Source organism: Tamandua tetradactyla, chromosome 1, assembly GCF_023851605.1.
Source record: "Tamandua tetradactyla isolate mTamTet1 chromosome 1, mTamTet1.pri, whole genome shotgun sequence".
Lineage (NCBI taxonomy): Eukaryota > Metazoa > Chordata > Mammalia > Pilosa > Myrmecophagidae > Tamandua > Tamandua tetradactyla.
In genome coordinates this window covers 100,916,262-100,937,899 of record NC_135327.1, presented here as the reverse complement: position 1 = coordinate 100,937,899, position 21,638 = coordinate 100,916,262, and the positions used below count along the sequence as shown (strand labels likewise).

Sequence of the window (21,638 nt, the reverse complement as noted above, 5' to 3'; positions counted from 1 at the left end):
TTGTTAAACTGGATTAGGGGAGATGTATCTCCACCCATTTGGGTGGATCTTGATTAGTTTCTGAGGTCCTATAAAAGAGGAAACATTTTGGAGAATGAGAGATTCAGAGAGAGCAGAGAATGCTGCAGCACCATGAAGCAGAGAGTTCATCAGCCAGCGCTTTGGAGATGAAGAAGGAAAACACCTCCTGGGGAGCTTCATGAAACAGGAAGCCTCTAGCAGATGATGCCGTGCTCACCATATGCCTTTCCAGATGAGAGAGAAACCATGACTGTGTTCACCATGTGCCTTCTCAGATCAGAGAGAGACCCTGGACTTCATCAGCCTTCTTGAACCAAGGTATCTTTCCCTGGATACCTTTGATTGGACATTTCTATAGACTTGTTTTAATTGGGACATTTTCTCAGCCTTAGAACTGTAAACTAGCAACTTACTAAATTCCCCTTTTTAAAACCCATCCCGTTTCTGGTATATTGCATTCCGGCAGCTAGCAAACTAGAACAGGCAGTTTCCATGGAGACGTATCTCTGCCCATTCAAAGTGAGCCTTAATCTACTTACTGGAATCCTTTAAGAGGTAACCATTTTGGAAAAAGTTCAGAGTTGACACAGACAGAGACATCTGGATATGCAGAAAGAAAACACTCCCAGGGAAGTGCTTTAAAAATCAGAAGCTAAAGGATCAGCAAAAGTCAGCCACATGCCTTCCCAGATGAAAAAGGTGTTCCAGATGCCAGTGGCCTTTGAGTCAAGATATCATTCTCTAGATACCTTAATTTGTTAATTTTCATGCCCTTAGAACTGTAAACCTGTAACCTAATAAATTCCCTTTAAACAAGCCAACCAATTTATGGTATATTGCATTCCCAGCAGCTTTAGCAAACTAAAACAACACTTTTCTCTACAGTTTTCTGGGCAATAGTTTGCCCTGTGAGGTCTATCATAATAACTTTTAAAAACTACACATAACTAGGAAACAGAATATTAAGAACTTCACCACCAGTGTAAATAATTTTAAAGTTTAAAACTGCATCAGTATCTACAGGCAAAGTTCAATCCAGATATTATAGGCATAAGCATATACCTAAGTATTTAATAAATATTTGTTAAATAAGGAATAATTTCAGCCTTGAAGATGACTGCCAAATTTACCATCTACTTTCCTCTCCACACAACACCCACACAGTCTGGCATTTACTGCCTATGTATGCACTGTTGATGCAGCCTTCCTACTCCTGATTTCTTCCCTTACCAATGCAACATGCATAGTACTACCAGACTACTCTCTATCATAACACCAATCTCCTTCTGAACACATCATTACATTTTTCCATATCACAGAGGTCCAAACTCCCTCTACAATATAGCCATAATTTCCCTATCCCAATTTTACTTATCACTATTCTCCAGTAAACACCATGCCATTCCAACCCGCATATCTCTGCTATGTCAACTATGTCTTCCTCTTACTCCTCAGCTTTTTACAGCCTACTCGGAAAAATTCATGGCTCATGTTGCTGAAGTACATGGGTTAGTAATGGCAAACCATGAGGAGAGAATTATGGCACTGCCTCTGTGAGAGGCAGTATCATATGACTGATTTAAAGATCGATTGATTGGTTGACTGATGACTGATACTGGCTGTTCTAGTTTGCTAGCTGCCAGAATGCAATGTACCAGAAACAGAATGGCTTTTAACAAGGGGAATTTGATGAGTTGCTAGTTTACAGTTCTAAGGCCGAGAAAATGTCCAATTAAAACAAGTCTACAGAAATGACCAATCAAAGGCATCCAGGGAAAGATACCTTGGTTCAAGAAGGCCGATGAAGTTCAGGGTTTCTCTCTCAAGTGAGAAGGCACATGGCGAATACAGCCAGGGCTTCTCTCTCAGCTGGAAAGGCACATGGCAAACACGGCGTCATCTGCTAGCATCTTCTCCTGGCTTCTGGTTCCAAGAAGCTCCCCAGGAGGCATTTTCCTTCTTCATCTTCAAAGGTTGCTGGCCGGAGGACTCTCTGCTTCGTGGTGCTGCAGCATCCTCTGCTCTCTCTGAATCTCTCTGAATCTCTCATTCTCCAAAATGTTTCCTCTTTTATAGGACTTCAGAAACTAATCAAGACCCACCCAAATGGGTGGAGACATGTCATCCCCTAATCCAGTTTAACAACCATTCTTAACTAAATCACATCAACCAGGGAGATGATCTCATTACAGTTTCAAATATACAGTATTGAATAGGAATTATTCTACCTTTAAGAAATGGGATTTATATTAAAACATGGCTTTTCTTAGGGGGCATACTTCCTTTCAAACCAGCACACTGGCTAAAATGAAATTTTCCAAAACGTGTAAACCATGTTTTACAAAGTATAATTATAGTGTACACTAAATTATTCAAGTATTAACTCAGTAAACCAAAGTCTATTATGCCCTGGTAACTAGGACACAAATTGTAAAGTTTATGTTGACAAATTTTAAGTGATCAGTGTATAAAGTTTCAGATTACAAAAATTACCTTAATAGCATTCATTGACATGATTACTGTACAAGTCCATGGTACCATAGTGATTAGAAATGCCTTGTGCATTTTTACTAGACCAGGACATCAGGTTGACAAATTTGTTCTTCATCTTCTGTCCAGCAAACACAATTTATCCAGACTGTAGGCCAGGGAAAGACCAGAGTGGGAACAAATTTAAAAAAGAGAGAGAGAGAGAACTAGACAAAATCTGACACAGAATGGGAGGTCATGTAAAGGGTTGTCATTCAAAATTTTTACTTACAAAAATAGTAAGTGATGCTGAAGTGTGGAAAATAACATCTGTAAAAAAACAAAACAAAAAACTTCTTACCATACACAAAATTTGAATGTTCAAGGAATTCTGACCACATTTGCCAAGGTTTTTATAGTTTTGTTTGTGACCATTTCTATAATGAGTTTCGATATCAGGGACCTCAGGACCATAGCTCCTACCCCTAGAATAGTATTTGCAAGACTGGTTACATTACAGCACTATGGCTAAAATAAAAAAATCAAAAAAAAAAAGGCAAGTTATTTCGACAACACATCTTCAGTATAACTCACTGATTACAATCATTGAGCCCACTTAATCTGTTACTGAAAAAAGAAAGGAGAAAAATATGTCATCTTTGAAATCTCTATGAAGTCCAGCAATTCAGAATTTCAGAGGCTGAAGAAAAAAAACTTTAGGGATCTAGTCTAATTATCTCATTAGGAAATCAAGGCACATATAGAGGTTAATACAAGATTACTCTCCTAGTTAGTTACAGAAATACTACTCAAATCCCAAACTGGTTTCTTCTCAATGCAGAACATATTGTCATTATACAGTACACATAATCAAGAAAAATTAAAAAAAGATCACTGTATTCATTCACTAAACTAGGTAAATGCAAATTTAGGTTAGGCAGTACTTCTTTAAATGATGCTAAGAGAAAACTGTTCTAGTGAATTAACAGTTATGATGAAGAAGCAAAGGCTTTACCTGTCAAAGTTTATTGAACAAAGTTAAAGAGTTTTCTTTTTTTTTAATTCAAGGATTTTTCAGAGCCTTTAACATGCTAAATCTGCATCATGAATCTCCAAGAAAGGTGCTGAGAATTTAGAATGTGTTTAGAACATTTTCCTAAGTGTAATTGACCATGGAAACCTTTCTTGTACAAACACAATGGGCATCATTGGAAAACACTTAGTGTGAATCAAATGTGTCAACTGGAGATATCCATGATGATAATATGATGTCCATGAATAATACTATGGCAATGACTAACATTCCTCAAGCAATTATATGTGCAGCACTGTACTAAATGCTTCATGAGAATTTTCATTTAATTCTCACAGCAATTCTAGGTTTAAATTAATATAATCTCCATTTTACAAAAAGGAAAGCAGAAGCTTAAAGAAAAAATTTATCCAAGACCATACAACAGTAAATGGTTTAATTAGGGTTAGAACCCCAAGCTGTCCATCTCCAGAGCCTTCATTCTCAATTACCCTGTATGCTTTCAACAAACCCACACCAAGAATAAAAAGCACTTCAAAGATAATACCTACCCTGTCTCAGAAATAATTTTACTTTTACTCTTTTTCTTCTTCCTTCTATTTCATTTTCAATAAAAAACTACAATATTTGCATTCTAAAATAAATTAGCTGGGGAAAGTAAATAATTATATGGGAGATTCTCATTGACTGGAAACGACAGTGTTGTAGAAAAGTCATGGTAGGGTCTGAGGCGGAAGGCCTGAATTCATACTTAGACCAAGCTTTGCCACCTGCTAGCATGTGATTTTAAGGAAATTCTTGGTGTATTTTTCTCAACAACTAGAAAGAAAAGAAAAGGTGTGCAAAAGGCTGGTATTTACCACAGTGCCTACATACTTGTAACAAGGGTGTTGCAGAAATGTACGGGTGTGAACTGAAGTTTAAATGCCCAAACTAGATTAAAATTCTTACTTATAATTAAAAATAAGCTGGGTTTGTTGTTTGTTTTTCCTGGTTTTGTTATACGGCAAACACAATTTATTTACTTATTTATTTATACCTCTAAGACTGAAACCTTTACTCAAGTCACTAGTTAATTTAGTTTACTCTCAGAACTCTGGTAAACTGCTTCCAAATGATGGCAGAGCAGGTGTTCTACTTTGAATATGTTTGAATCTTTTTTTCTTTCAACAAAGTATTTTAAAACACTATAAAAGATTTGAGTGTATAGCAGTGCTTGCTATCTGACCCAATTTTAAAATGACAAGAAGAAACAAATGGCAAACATTACAAAAACATTTAGCTTATGGCTAAAGCATGTAATGAAAATTGCTGAAGTACTCAGAATGACTAGTTGATGATCAGATGGTATGGCAACTATCAAAACAATGAGCATGAGCCAAAGGACACATTGTTTTGCCCCCGCTGATTATAGCACAGGCAAAATAATGTTGCTAAGTTTATGAACAAGCAATGAGTTCAAATTAACATTATATTAAAAGTATTTTCTTCAATCTTTCTTTTCCATTTTCTACTTTGAAAAAGCAACCAGGTCTACAGGCAGAAGTTCTTGAACACCTCAAGGACACAAATACCACATAAACACTTTCTCCTTGCCAAACTGAGCAAATTCAAATGAACAAAAGAATTAGCCAGCTGCTTGCCATTGGTTATATTGGGAGGGGACGGGAGGAGAGGAGGCAAATAGTTATTATTTTCTCTATTAAGCCACCCAAATTTCTCTCTTCCCTGTCTTGTCTAAGGTAAGTATAAAATGTTTTGAGGTTTTCACATTGAGGTTGACAATCAATTCCTTGAGGATAGGCAAATCAAGGATATTTGAAATTTTGCTGCATTCAAACACAAGACACCAAAGCTACAAATAAGCAAGGGCTGCAGTAATTAACCCAGCTCTTCTTTTCTTGTACTAAAGGTGCTCAAATATTATTATTTGTCCATAAACTATTAAATGTCTATCATGTCCTAGATGATAGGATTACAAAAATGAATATGGCCATAGTCCACCTTGAAGGACTTTACAGTCTATTAAGGCAGACAGTCAAGTAAACTGAAAACACACAAGTAAATGTTCCTTAATCCCTTCTGAAACAAGACAAATCAGGGTAAAAACAAAAGATACTACCAATAAATACAAATGCCATGAGGAAAATGAGGCGAAATATCAAAGAAAGCCCAATGTAAACATTACCTCAACCACTTTATCACTTACTCTTCTTTCCTCTCTCTTTTTCAAGCATAATGGCAAGGAGAAACATACTTTCTACAAATACAGCTCTACTTTTATTCCATAAAGCTTTTTGCATTCTAAGTGGTAGCTTTCCTTGCAATGTTAGGGATAAAGTAAGCAAGAGATACAAAGAGAACCAGATTCCAATTAACTTGTGAGGTAATGTCTTGGGATGAGTCACTGCTCTTTAGCAAACTGGAATGAGACTCTCAACCATTAATGAAGGTTGCCAGCCAATAGAAGCTCAGATGCTCAATTAGAAAATGGTGAGGCTAGGTGGGAGTGGGGGGTAGGGTTGGGGAGTGGACTGCAATAAGAAAATGCAAATAAGCACAGTTAATGCAATGATATGTACTAATAAAGCCATAATAATAAAAGCAACAGATCATGACTGAACTACAAAATTCTATTTGATTCTTCTCAATCAGAAACTCAATGACTCTTTTTAATACAGTTGTTTTTCTTGTTTTAAAAAAATGTATAGTAACTGTTCTAGTTTGCTAGCTGCCAGAATGCAATATACCAGAAACAGAATAGCTTTTAAAAGGGGGAATTTATTAAGTTGCAAGTTTACTGCTCTAAGGCGGTGAAAATGTCCCAATTAAAGCAAGACTATAAAAATGTCCAGATAAAGGCACCAACAAGAGGTTACCTTCATTCAAGGAAGGCCAATGAAGTTCAGGGTTACTCTCTCAACTGGAAAGGTACATGGCAAACATGGCAACGTCTGCTAGCTTTCTCTCCAGGCTTCTTGTTTCATGAAACTCCCCCAGGAGCGTTTTCCTTCTTCATCTCCAAAGGTCTCTGACTGCATGAGTTCTGTGGTTCACATGGCTCTCCTGTGGCTCTGAAGCTTTTTCCAAAATGCTTTCTCTTTTAAAGGATTCCAGTAAACTAATCAAGACCCACCTGGAATGGGTGGAGTCACATCTCCCTCTAATCAAAGGTTAATATCCACAATTTGGTGAGTCACATCTCCATGGAGATAATCTAATCAAGTTCCAACCTACAGTGCTGAGTAGGGATTAAAAGAAACAGCTGCCTCCACATGAGGGACATGAGGGATCAGGATTAAAAACATGGCTTTTCTAGGGCACTTAATCCTTTCAAGTTGGCACAGTAACCAAAGCAGAAATAAATAGTTCAGTATGACCACACTAATTCTTATTAATTGGGGAAACAATTTGATTTAGGAAAAGCTGAACTATAAATTTTTTTTTAAAGTTTTTCAATAATATTGTCACATTAGTATAAAAAAATGCAACCTAGACATGGCTCTTTAGTTGAATATAACACTAAAATTAGTATGGTAAAAACTGTTATCTTGATTCCTCCCAACGTACTTGAAAATCCTGTAAAAATGTGTAATCCCTAAAGTATTTTAAGCATTTCTTCTTCAAGGATGCATTGTTTCTGAAGAAAAGGCTTATTACAGAAAATAGCTTGGACCTTTCCACCGGTAATCAATTCATAACTGACGGAATTCAAATTCAGTAAATCAAATTATATTATGACAAACTCTTTGGAGCTTTACAATCTGGTGACAGGAACAGTATCTGCACTGACTACCATCTTGTGACCAATTCAATAAGATTTCCATGAAGAGGTTGGCCATTTTAAGGTGCTACTAAAGTTCTATAACATATTTGAAGTCCTCATAACAAAAAGAACAGTACTCTTATTTTTCTTGATGTCCCCTTTCTTGGCATTTCCTTTCTTTCCCATTAACCTGTCATCATCAAGAATAAAAAGAATATCTCAACTCCTAAGAAAAGTAATTGTTAAAAATCAAATATTTTAAGTATGGTAGAAAACCGTATTAAAAGGAATGTTTTATAAAACATTCTATATAGACAACATAGTTAACACAAATTATAACAAGCATAACTAAAATTTCTCCTCCATTCCTTTCTATGAGAAGACTCATATTTTATATCTCTCGTATAACCCCCTGAAGGCTGAATTTAACTCAATAAATACTGGAAGCAGCATGGCATAATAAAAAGAAAGTGGACTTTGGAGTCCAAAAAACTTATGTCTGAAACTCAGCTCAGCCACTTTCCAACAAGTTACTTAAACTTTCATAATCTCAGTTTCCTCAACTATGAGGAAACATCCTATCTATAGGTATGTTTTAGGGATTAAAAAATTATACAAATGAAGCACTGGTACACAGTAGATGCTCAACAAACAACAGTTCTAATAATTACCAATAAGCAATAGCTCTACTAATCACAAACAAAATATTTATTTATCAACTGGACAAGTGAGAATGCATTTCAGGATTTTATAGTTCCTGAAAGGTGGGAAGGGTGCTTCTTTAGACTCTAATACCCTTCAGTTACTTCCATTCATATTCATTTTTCATCAGTTAACTTTCTGATTTAGTAGGCTAATAAATTTAGACTAAAAAGGTATATGTGTGCCTTCACTAATTTAAAGAAAACAAGCTGGCAAATTTTTGTGCCTCCAATGCAGGGAGGTGGGGCACACAGTATGTGTGTATTGATTAGAAGTAATACTAATATTCTTAACTCAATCAGTAAAACACTCATTTACCTAAAAAAAAGCGCTCAAAAAGATAAGAACAGAAGTTCATAATTGCTTGCCCAATTTAAGCACTGCTAAGGTTTGTATCATTCCCTTAAATTTCCAAGCCTATAAGTCACTCTATAAAAGAGTGAATGTAAATCTTCCAATTGCTGAAACCTAAAATAATTTATTGGAAAAATGTAAGAACTTACATACAAAAAGTAAAGTGCAAATGACTGAATGAATACATAGGTATTTATAAGAGAAAATGAGTAATGTTCATCAGCTAATCAAAAGACTCTTTGCTCAAGAAAACACACACTAAAGTATCACTTAATGTTTACTACTAAAAGATTACTCTGAAGCAAAGTTTCACAGTGACAAATATTAAAGCTAGAATGGAAAAGTACTATGTTTCCAAAACTCCTGATCTCTTCTATGTCACACACTTAACAAAACATTCTTTACAAAGGTACACACGGGATTCAGGAATGTCAACTGATCTTGAACACCCAACAGACTAAAAACTAAATTATATTGAGTACACTATACAAACATAAATTTTAAGTCCCCACTCCACCCCATGATCTTCTATAATAACTATACTGGGCTGTATTTATTTAAAAAAAAAACAAAACAGAAGATATGACATCAACATAGAACAGACTAGTACGAATTGTGACAGGGTTACCTAAAATTCAAACTAATCGTGCAAAGAGGGAAAATACTTAGTAGGACACTCAAAGTGATTAAATTGACTTCCCAATAATGGAGAAGGAGGGAAAAGTTCTGGTTAGGAAAAAAAATCTTTTACTGGTTAAAGATATGGGCTATAGCATTACATAGGAATTGATCTATATCTACTGTTAAACTTGACTGTATCTTAACCCCTTTGAGTCTGTTTCTTTAACTATAGAATAAGGATAATTTTTATCTCAAAGAGTTGTATAAATTGAAATTAATTATGCAAAGTATTAGAAAGTATCACATATTAAGATATCAATAAATTGTATTTAATAAAAAAAACCTGGGCATTTTTACAGCTAAACTTTTTAATTCTTCAAGGAAGAGATTAATTGCCAGAGCACAGAAAAAAGATGGAAAATTTCTCTCTTGTTTTAAAAATCTTATAAAGCTAGCACATTCAGAAACCAAAACCTGAAAAAGGTAGTTCAAAGGGAAAACTGGTGATCAATCTCAAAAGCACTACTTAAAGAATTATGCTATTATCAATTTGACTTTATCCCAAAGAGAGCAATTGTTTAGTCAAATCTACTGGAAATCTTCTAATGTAATTTATTAGCCAATGAATAAAAGAGGAAAAGTCATTTAATCATCTTAATGTTCATTAAGAGGGCACGTGATCAAACTTAGTATATTGTTCTAATTTATAGAAGATATAATTTTTCATATTAAAATGATGATTTCTTCAATTGCTAATGCTGAGTATGGAGAAGTGCTGGCACTCTTATGCACAGTAATAAAGATGAATATCAATTAAAACTTTCTGGAAGGCAATCTGTTAATATCTATCAAAAATCATTAAAATATACATGCCAGGTGACAGAGTGAGGATAGGGAATGGGAAGTTAAGACTTAAAATGTACAGGATTTCTATCTGAAACTATGGTAATATTTTGGTAATGGATGATAGTAATGGAAGCACGACACTGTGAATTAACTGTAATTAACAGCACTGAAATATATATATTTGGACATGGTTAAAAGGAGATGTTGGTTCCTGGTGCCTGCCCATGCAAAGAAAAAAAAGAGATGTTGGATTGTATATACAGTAACAGAATTTTTAAAAATCCAATGGACTGTACTATATAAATAGTGAACCCAAAATTAAACTATGGACTATAGTTAATAGTACAACTATAAAAATGTTATGGACTATAATTAATGTACAATTATAAAAAAATGTGCTTTCATCAATTGTAACAAATGTTCCACATGAATGCAAGGTGTTAATAATAGTTGGGTGGTGTGTGGTTTGAAGCTATTATATACCCCAGAAAGCAATGTCCTTTAATCGTCCTTCAATATTGCCAGATGGAATCTTTTTTTATTGTTTCCATGGAGATGCAATCCACCCAATTAACTTTTGATTAGATGGTTTCCATGAAACTATGTCTCCACCCATTCAAGGTAGGGTTGCTTACTGGAGTCCTCTAAGAGGGAACCATTTTGGAAAAAGCTTTAGAATCATGAGAGCCACCAGAACGGACAGGGGCAACAAAATGGACAGAGCCCCTAGGAAGCCACTGAAGAGAAAGCTAGCAGATCTCGCTGTGTGCCTTCCAGCTGAGAAAGAAACCCTGAAAGTCATCAGCCTTCTTGAACCAAGGTATGTTTTCCTGGATGCCTTAGATTGGATATTTCTATAGACTTTGGACATTTTCACGGCCTTAGAACTATAAATTTGCAACTTAACAAATTCCCCTTTTTAAAAGTCATTCTGTTTCTGTTATATTGCATTCCAGCAGCTTGCAAATTAGCAAAGGTGCTATATGGGAATCCCGTATTTTATACATGATTGTTCTGTTGATCCACAACTTCTCTAACAAAGTAAAAAAAAAAAAAAAGTGAGGTTATCAAGTGATAAACGCATACATATGTATGTATGAATATGTGTGTGGTGCGGTGTGGTGTGTGTGGGGGGGGTTTATGTCTTATGACTTCAGAATTTATCTTAAGGGAAAATATCAATAATATGGGCAATGATTAATCTATCAAGAAGCTCAGTGCTACACTACTTTTTCAAAGCTACTGAAAAGGGCCTAAATTTTCAATAATTTAAGTACTGGTTATATACACCATGGTAAATCCATGGTTTTTAAATGACATTTAAATGATATATTATAAAAGAATATTTTATTGCCTTGGGTAAGCATTCATAATCTATGAAGTGAAAAAAAACTAGTGACAAAATACAAGTATAGTATGGTTTCCTTTCGTTTGAAAACCTAAAGAGAAAGATGCAAAAACCCACTAGAAAGAACCTACAAGGACAGTCACCAAAGTGTTAATACTGATTATCTCAGTTGGAGGCATTATAAATATTATTTATGCTTTCTTGAATTTTCCAAATTTCCTACAATGGCTATCTATTACATTAGTAGTAAAGAAAATACAGAATGTTTACAATATGGCTGTGCGTGCAGTAACAATAATATCTAAAATTATGCTGATATTCCCACTTTTCAGGGCTGTACCAAATAACGAATGACTTCCCCCTCTGGGTCACGTCACACTTTTTGATTCTTTATCACAGTGAAATTTTCTGAATCTACGAGACAATCAGACAAAAGTTTTTACTCTACCTTTATGTTCAAGAACATTGCCAAATAATATTCAGATATTAGCCATTCTGATTTTAGCCCCCTGTCAAAGGTGAGAGGCAAGGGTGTAGAAACATGTCTTGAACCTTATAATCAGTGGGGCTCAGGTTTTATCTACCTCCAAACCCTGACCCAGGATTTTTTTTTTTTTAATGACAAGGAGGTGAGGGCCTCTGACTACTTCTAATAGGAACTCTTCTCTCATTTGGGAGACAGAAGAACTATTTTTTTTCCCCTCCAATGTATTTATAAGGCATGTGTCCAAAGGGCAAGCCAGCAGGATTACCTCTAAGCAGACATGCTTTTAACAGTAGATTTTCAAGTGTTACATGTTCTCTTTTCTCAATGCAGATATGCAGCCTAACTCTGAGAAAGCCAAAAAGACTCTGGCAGTACTATGCTCTTAATAATTAGCAGTAGTCAAATTGTTAATTCCATCTGCTCCCCTCTGAAATATGACAAAATGGTAGTGCCTGGGGTCTCAGGCTCCATTTAAGGGGTTTTCCAAACAGCATTCATTTTTGCAATAGTGGGGTTCTCCCTAATTTTTCAAAAGAACTATCTGATGGCAATTACGATGATGATAACAAAGTATACTCTCTTTAACGTTATATTCTGGGCAAATAGTTTGATTCATTTATTTATTTATTTATTTTAACATGGGCAGGCACCAGGAATCAAACCTAGGTCTCCGTCATGGCAGGCAAGAAATCTGTCACTGAGCCACCGTCGCACCGCCCTATAGTCTGATTTTATTCTTGGTTAAAGATGTTGCTTCCAAAATTGTCTTCCCTTCTTATTAGTCAGAGCTCTGATTTCCATCCCGTTATATCTCCTCAGAGATAGTTTCACTTGGTTCTAATAATTATCCCATCTTTCTGAATCTCTTATCTCCTTATCTTTACTCTCACATTCCTTATGCATGTAAGTAAACAAACTTAACATTCCTTCAACCTATAACATCTCTCTGCAGTGACTTTCAACCATGTCTACACACTGGAATTACCTAGGGAACTTAAAATAAAAAAAAAAAAAGTAGTTCAGTGGTTGTCTGGGAATGGGAGGGAGAGGTTACAAGGAGACCTAAGAAAATTTGTGGAGGTGATAAATACGTTCATTATCTTGATTGTGATGATGGCTTTACTGGTGTCAAAATTAATTACATTGTACACGTTAAATATGTGTAGTTTATTATATGCCAATTATACATCAGTATAGCTGTTAAATAAATATTGATGCTTAAGCCCCATCCACCAAATTGGTATGGGGGTTCCCTCTAGAAATTAGAATCCTTAAAAGTTTCCCGGATTATTTTAAACGTGTAGTCGAGATTGAGAACCGCTATTCTATAGCTATCATTCTCTCCGTTCTTCACTTAGGTTTTCTTGAAAACCTCACTTTCTTTATAACTTATATATTTATTTATAATTCCACATCCATAGATGCAAATATCTATCCACATCTTCACCTGAATGTTCCTCAGATTCCTCAGATTGAAAAAAAAAATCATTCTGAATTTGGATCCCTTCATTTATATGTTCTTCATTTCCAATCAATGGAATCACATCAAATCCTCAGAGTCCTGATTTCTCCTTTCTTTTCATAGGTGACCAAGACGTATCAGATTCTATCTCACTCTGCCAGAGAGAGGGTCTAACACACAGCCAATAAATGGCTCCTCATCCAACTCCTTCAATTGAATCCCTTTAGCTAAAGATACAATGCCCTGGTCTGACCCTCTACTATCCTATCCTTATCTCCCACCATTTCCCCTTCTAACCCTGCATTAAAGTCATGAAAATATCAGCAGTTCTCTAAGCTGCCATGGTATCGCTTGCCTTCTCACTTACTTTATCCTTCCCCTAGAAAGTCCTTCACTTACCCTTTGCCCTTAGCAGAATGTTATCATCCCTCAAAACTCAGTTGCATCCTCCTCGCTGCACCCACATCTGAGCTGATTTAGCTCCCTTTTTCTCTACAATCCCTTACTATGCTATGAAAATCTCTATTCACAGTTACCACACTGTATTATAATTGTCACTTTACATATCCATCCTGTACATTAGACAGTAAATTCCTTGAGGGCAAGAGCTATGACATTTATTTCTGTATCCCTAGAATCTATTCAGGCTGCAGCAGCACTAAATAAATTTGTTTAATATGATCTCAATTCTCTATGAGATTGAAACTAGACTCCCTAAAAAAATGGTCTTGAATATTAAGATTTTTGAAGATTTCTGAACATTCATTATAAAATAAATATTACACAACGGGATTCTGAATAAAACAGTTGACTGTAAGATATATCTAAACTCTGTCAGAACAACTCTAAAAAATGAAACAACAGAGACAGGAGACATACAGCCATAACACCCTGACCTAGCCTATACTTCACCTGGGTGTCTATACTCAGGTACTGTTGACGCTGTTAACTAAGAGGGTTTACAATCCCTCTATGGTAGTAATTTCAGTAAATCAAATAAGGATGAAATTAGTCAAATTCTTAATTTGTTTTATAAATATGCAATTATTTTCCACCTTGCCACCTTGGTTAAAATGAAATGATTATTTAAATAAATGACTTCATTTATGACTTCAAATGGTCAAGCAGATTTTAAAAGAGGATTTTTTCCTTTCTTGGTCCTCCCTGCATTTCAAAAATATGGTGCCTTGGGTCGAATATTCATCTTGTAAACCTTAAAATATTTTAACCTAAGGGAAAAAAATGTTCAGAAATAGGAGGATGGACTGCGTATGTTAGCGACAGAATGATCTTATGGAAAACAACCCTTCCAGGACTACCACAATGACTCAACGTTACAGCAATCATTACGTCTTTATTCAGATAACATTTTTAAAAGCTGAAAACTTCAAGCAGTAAAGTGTTACATGAATAAAAGTAGTGGCAGTCCTGCTTCAAAAACTACTGCGTGACCCAAAGGACAATTTGTAGAACGACATTTGGCCCTACTGCCTGTAGTCGGGGTTCTGAGATAAGTAGTAGCTGCCATTGGAACAAACTCCCACTACCCGAAAAGCGAAGCGGCTGCCACGCGTGTGGCAGTGTATTTATTCGAGAACTGATTTTGTGCAGTACAGAACCACTAGGACAAAATTAAAATCGTTCAGGAATGTCTAAACTCTGAGGGTGCAGAGCACACGTGCACGCTGAAGGGCGGATACCCAGTTTTGCTGAGGCGTGCAGAAAACTCTCAACTTGAGGTCTCTTAATGCGACCATTTCAGATAAAACCCCGACGATTCTCGAGGGTGCTGAAATCAGCCCCAGGAGAGGAATAACTCGTAGGAAGAAGGGGGGCACCAGCTGATGAGGAGATCGCCAGCGTAAGACCCATGGAAGGAATCGTGGCTGCTTTTGTGGATCTCCCCGCCCTCGCGGGACCTAAGATGCGGGCGAACACTGCTTTCAGAGAACCTGGGGTCGGGAGAGTGCGCTTCGCCCACCAGACTGGACCGAGCGCCGTAGTCTCGTCGGGGCGAGGGCGGGGGCCAGGCGGAGCATCCGCCCGCGGGGTGGGCGGCGAGGAGGGCCGAGGCGGCTGGGCCGGTCACGCCCGGAGGCTGGACCGCTCCTCGCTGGGAAGCAAAAAGACCCGGGTCGGCGCGCACAAAGCTGCCGCCGCCCAGGCACAGCGCCTGCTGCGTTCAACTTCGCGGCGAGAAGCCGCCCCGCGGAGCCGCGCGCCGGAGCCGTTACCCCGACGAAGCCGCCGCCCAGGGACAAAGTCCCGGGCCCCTCCCCGCCGCCGCGCCTCGGAGCTTCCCTCACAAAAAGTTACCGGTCGCCGGCCGCCGGGGGCAAGGGGGGGCCGGTGTGGGTGGCCCGGCCGAACTCACCAGTGCGGCTCCACGAGCTCCACCTAAAGAACCTCGACTTCTCCGGCCCGCAGCGACAGCGACGGCGGCTGCTCGGCTTTCTCCAGTGTAGCAGCACCACGTTCCCCCTTCGTCCTAGCAGAGCGGATCCCGACTAGCCATCTTCCCCCTCCGCTCCCTGACTGACAACCCAACCCGGCGAGCCGCCACTGCCGCCAGACACTCTGACAGACACAACCAGGGACCCGTCCCCAGGCAGCCAACCACCACCGCCCCACGCCCGTTCGGCCTATCGCCGTTCTTTAGGGCGGGACCAGAGCAACTTCTCCACCAATGAAAACCTTCTGCTGCTTAGGTCTGGGGCGGAGCCATGGAGTGGGGGTTACTTGGCAGGAGTGGTCTGAGCTATGGGCGTGGTCCAGGCACTGGGGGACGATGATTGACAGAAGGGTATACGTCCGCCGTTAGTGATGGTGAAGATCTCGGTCTCCGAGCTGTTTAGAATTCATGACCGTTCTCAGAAGTGAGAACGTTCTCACCATGAGGCTAACAATAATCACAGTAGAGAAGCTGACTGATATTTTACTTTTCTGTCAGGAGGATTTATTCCCCAGCTATTCAATTCACAAGAATTATCAAAATCTTAAATACCAGAAGGAAAAATAATGTAACTAACAAAATTCTAATGTAATTAACAAAATCTCTTGCCATCCTTACAAGAGGTATTAGCCTGGAAAAAGCCAAACACAAGTCTGCTAGTTCCTTCCCAGGGGCATTTTTTATTTTCCTCATCGTCCCTTCCTATGCTCACTAAATATTTTGTGTCACGACTGGAACTGAGCACATCCGTCCCAGTTCCTGCGTATAGTTCCTCGATTCTTGACCTTGTGAACTCCTCCTACCACATCTCTCTCAAGTTCAATTAGGATCAATTAAAAGGAAGAAACACTTCTAACCTGGAAGACAGGGCTGCACTAGAAATGGGAAGGGCTTCTCCAAAAGCTTCAAGTGTTCTTTTCAAATGTGCTGAACACATAAATAACAAGAAGATACATTACTTGTTATTAAAAGGACATTAAGCAATCAAATTCAGGTAATCACTGGGGCAGATGGATAAAATAATTAGGCAAGAATCCCCTCCAAGGGAGTAGCCAGATTTATATATAATAGCAAAATATTTATAAATAATACTTATAAGTAAAATAAAATAAGGGCAACAGAGAAAGGTTCAGTGAGCAAGGGGAACACAGAGGAAGAAATTATGTGTTAGGACAGCCTGGGAACTCCCCAGGGAGAGTGATGCTTGAGTTGGATCTTAAAAAGTAAATAGTTATTTGTACCAGAGTTTTCAGGGCATTTCAGGAAGAGTGAACAGCATGGAGCTGTGAAAGGGCATTGAATGGTTGGCTAACATTGAGAAAGGCAGTAGGACTGAAAGTGAAGAACAACCAAAAATTAGCCTAGAGCAAAAGGTTGTGATGAGATTGCAAAAGGTCTTTGAGCTACACTGAGATCTTTAGACCAACAGGGTTTTCAGCAATGATGGAAATGTTCTGTGTCTGTGCTGTCCACTATGGTAGCCTCTAGCCACATGTGGCTATCCAGCACTTGAAATATGGCTCATGTGACTGTGGAGCTAGGTTTTTAATTTTAATTTTAATAGCTCCCTTAGTGGACAACTCAAGTTTAGACCTTATTCTATAGACAATGAGAAATCAACAAAAGCTTTAATCATGCAAACAACACCATCAGGTCTCTCTTAAAAGGTGAGAATCCTATGAACAGTGTAGAGTGTCTGTTTTCTGAGGAGACTCCTAACAGATAAGACCAGGGCACAGGCGAGAGACTGTCAAGTTCTGGGGAGAAGGACTGTGGGCCAGAAAAAAAAGAAAGCCAAATGGTCAGCAAAAGTATAAAGTGGAGAGAGAAGCAAGAATGAGCAAAGGGGAACACACACGCTCCGCTTTACAGGCCATTGGCCGTGGACCACGGATGTGTTGGCCTTATAGAAAGGATCAGGGAATCTGGTGACCGAAGTGCCAATGAAGACCAGGGCAAGACTCCAGGAGAGATGTCTGTAGAAGTGGGGTTGAAAGGGTGGTGTGAGTATATATTGACTTCCTTCACTATTCAAGGCAATAGGCTTGAGGAGAATTTTTTTTTAAAGTAGCAATTTACAGCCTAAGTAGCTGGATAACAAACAGGTGAAAAATTAAGCAAAGCTTAGAGTAATCATTCAATGCAACAATAGTAGAGATGACACAAGGCAGTTCATTATTGACTTATTGTTCAAGTGCATTTCTAGGCAATAACTGTTGTGTGAGCTGAGAAGAAGGAGCAAGCCCCCTAGTCAAGGGTGTCAGAAAAGCCTTTCCAAATGATTCTAACATACACCTAGGGTTGAGAACAAGGAAGGACATAACAGTTTACTAAAGCTAAATCAGGACTGTTACACAGGATGGATTGAGTAGAGAGAAACTGAAAGCTGCCTCCATGTATTTATATATTTGCTTCCTTCCTGCAAGAAGACAGGAAGCAGTTTAGTGTCTGACTACACTGCCCATTTTTCAGTGGTAAGATGACTTAGAAGGCAATTTAGATAGTCTTCCTTCTAAGTCAGAGTAAAACCAAAGCACAAATTTGGTTATATCCTCTTTCCTTTACATTAGATTTTGTGCATATAAAAAAATTTCAAATAGGGCGGGCCGCGGTGGCTCAGCGGGCAAAGTGCTTGCCTGCTATGCCGGAGGACCTCGGTTCGATTCCCGGCCCTAGCCCATGTAACAAAAAACGGAAAAACAAAATACAATAAAACAAGAAAATGTTTAAAGATGTTTCCCTTTCTTCCTTCCTTCCTTCCTTCTATCCTTCCTTCCTTCTCTCTGTCTTTCCTTTAAAAAAAAAAAAAAAAAAAAAAAATTTCAAATAATAACACTCTGCAGTAAGTGTTACACATGACCATTTATATTTTAGTAGCACAGCACCAGGAAAGTGCCTAAGAGAACATTGTGTTTCAAAAGGGAAATGCTTTTAACCTACTTCATGAAAGTCAGCATATTCCAGACCTTTCCTGTCCATCTTTGCTAGTCTCTGATCTTCATAGACCCATTCCTACACTGAGAATTAAAATGCTTTTATCTTCCTGCACATACCTTTATAAAAAGGCCAACTGAACATTATGAAGCATGAATATTTTCCCAACGATATCAAATTTCAGGAACTTTTAAAGAAAACAAAAAAATTAGCTCAAATATATTTCTATTCAAATGAGCAGGAGAAAAGCTAGGTAACGTAAGTATTTTAAATGAAAGATGAGAATTCATCTTCAACAAAACATGAAAAATACCCTAAAACATGATTTTAGGTTGTAAATAGGATAAAATATATCAAAACAAAACAAATAAACAAGCAAGAAAGAGTGTGCCCATGAGGTATTTCAAGGGCTGGCCATGCTCAGAATCCCTTTCTAAGGAAACTACCCCATCCAGTGCCCGCAGCTGAGGCAGCAGCCTGGGCTGTTTTCTGTGCCATACAACCCCCTTCATAGAACCATATAACCCAAGAACAGGCAAGTCTAAAAGGTGGCCTGTTGTGAACAGTCTACCAAAGCAGAGATGACAGTGACTACCCATACTCATTCTTTTTCAAGAATTTGAAGTGTAAATGGCAAGAAAAAATCAATCACTTGGTGGAAGGAGCAGATGCTAAAAAGCAAGGCCATCGACAGAAGCTCTGGGAAGCCATGAGAGGAGCGAGGTATGAGTAAACTGGAGTCATTAGTTAAAGAAAAGAAGTATAGAGTCTAGAGAGAACTGTTAACGAAGGAGCTATAGAAGTAGAGACAGAGTAGAATGAGTCATTGCGATAAAGATAGGAATCAATGAAGTCCCGTTGTTGAAGAAACAATGAGATAACCCATTTCCTACAGATGCATTGAATCATGCCAGTTCCCAGATTGGCATCCAACATGTGTGAGGTCCATCTGAGGCCTCTCCCTAGTGTTCCATAAGATTCCCATCCGCATTACCTAAGGTATTCTAAGTGATTCTTTGTATCCACCAATAAATAGACTTCCAGAATCATGTGGAGGACCAAGGGAAAGAAGCTGCACCATTTGTACTACATAAGGACAATGTTATCCTTCAAGGTCGGTTATGGCTTTCTAGGAAAAACATCTTTGGAAAGAAGAAAATAAATGTCTAACAATGTAGTTTTCTCCACATCTTAAAAAAAAAGACTCATAAATTAAAACAAAACTTTATAATGTATTTCAAAGGAAATAATCCTATCAACAGCTGTGCCAAACATGCTCACTTTTATGAGAAAGTGTGGAGAACCTAATGACTAGCTGCTACCCTCAAGTGATTGGAATTGAAAAACAACCATGTATATCTTCTAAGACATTTTATTAACCAGTCTTCTAGAAGAATTATGGTTAGGAGATTCTTATTATGTGGCTTTTATTAATCATGTTTTTTAAAATTATCTTATGATATAGAGAAAAGACATGTCTTTCATCGTGTCAGATGAAAAACTGAATACAAAACTACATATACAACATGGTCACAATTTTGTAAATGTGTGTGTCTACATGGAAAATATATCAGCAACACAAAAATATGGAGAAATCATGGGTGAATTTTATTTTCTTGTTCATATACATGTTTTTATTTTACCAAATGTTCTTCGGTAAACAAGTAATCAGAAGAAAAGAAGTGCATATTATTTTATAATCAGAAGAACAGAAGTACATGTTATTTTTAAGATGAAAAGACAGCATACTGTACATCATTTTTTGTTAATTCTGCCTAAGTGAACCTCAGTTAACCACTCTTCCTTTCACTTTTAACCAATGCATTATTCAACATTCTTTAAAGTGCTCTCATAAATCCCGCAGAGCAACTCTTGTTGCAAACAAGCAAAGACGCTCACTAGTGGGTATTTTATGCTAAAGCACGAAATTGTATGTAGATTTTCTCCTCAAAATGCAGGGGAGGGGGACCTGAGAACAGAAAAGAACACAAAGGAAATAAGAAGGAATAGAAGATAAACTGTGGCACCTTCCCCCCACACACACACAGAGAGAGAGAGAGAGAGAGAGAGAGAGAGAGAGAAAGTGGAACTCAATTTTGTCATCTTTGAGTCACCTGCAAATAGTGAACTGCTTGATTCATAGAGGAACTTCAAAAAACACAAGTCAAGTGAGCACATGAAAGGATGGGTGTTTTCCTCTTCTGTCTTGCTTTTGGTTCATGTATCTTTCAGTTTTGCACACCTATCCACAGAGTCCTAAGGCCAGGTATTAGAAAATATTATTTCTCCCCTTTCTGATGACTCACTGCATTCATGAAATACAATATTTAAGCTATATTCAGTTTAACACTTCATTGCGTATCACCTTGGATAGTTTCAAAATTGTTTCACATGTGTTAATCCTTCACTCAGTGGGCAGAGGCAGTAATCAGGCCACCACTTTTTTGGTTTACTTGTTGAAAGATACCACGAACAACTCAATGGGCACAGACATTGGTTGAATGATGAATGGGTCTGGGACCTCAACTCATTCCAAGTCAAGTTTCAAGGGCAGGAATGCAAAGGAATGGCAGGGGAAGGCACACTCTTGGGTCCTAAGAGTTTTGCCAGCCAACTCACTCTGGTAATTCTTGGACTGAAAGAGTCCAAAGTATGAATAATACTTCCATTTTCAACTTCGTTCTCATTCACTTACTCATCATCACCACACCCTGATATTTATGCTAACAAAATTTCAGTGAGATGGTCTGACATCATCAATCTTTACTAAGAACAAACCCATCTTCAATCCCCCCACCACTATGTGGAAGTAACACAGCCCATTCTCAAGTGTGTCTCTCCTGACACCCATTCTTCTGGCAGCAGATAACCCAAAGCACACTTTCTCTAAATTTTTCTATTTACCCAAGGCAAGTTGTCTTGGCAGAGGTATGGAATATATGTCCAGGGCCAGCTACCTTGTGTCATTTAAACGCTTCCTAAAATTAATCCCCAAGAAACCTCTATCCTAAAGGCTAGACCATGGTACTAACCCTTAAAGTCACTCTAGAGGATTTTTCTCAAAGTTGATCCACACCACCAGGAGGGGAAGAAGCCACATCAGTCATCAAAAACTTAGCAAAGATAATTGGTCAGGTCCTTAA

At 38.0% G+C, this 21,638-nt stretch overlaps 1 protein-coding gene across 7 annotated transcripts in view; it reads right to left on the bottom strand.

Moving 5' to 3' along the window:
- HYCC1 (hyccin PI4KA lipid kinase complex subunit 1) overlaps positions 1 to 15,850 on the bottom strand; it is a 128,972-nt gene extending 113,122 nt beyond the window's left edge. For 2 of the 7 annotated variants that reach the window (XM_077122037.1, XM_077122072.1), the window contains exons 1-3: positions 3,506 to 15,146; positions 2,783 to 2,820; positions 2,515 to 2,659 (exon numbers count right to left, since the gene is read on the bottom strand). The gene's annotated coding sequence lies outside the window, so the exon portion shown is untranslated. Of the gene's footprint in view, positions 1 to 2,514; positions 2,660 to 2,782; positions 2,821 to 3,505; positions 15,147 to 15,483 lie in introns of those variants that run through there. The other 5 variants (XM_077122064.1, XM_077122027.1, XM_077122045.1 and 2 more) reach the window with 4 other exon arrangements.
- Positions 15,851 to 21,638: the final 5,788 nt, after the last annotated feature.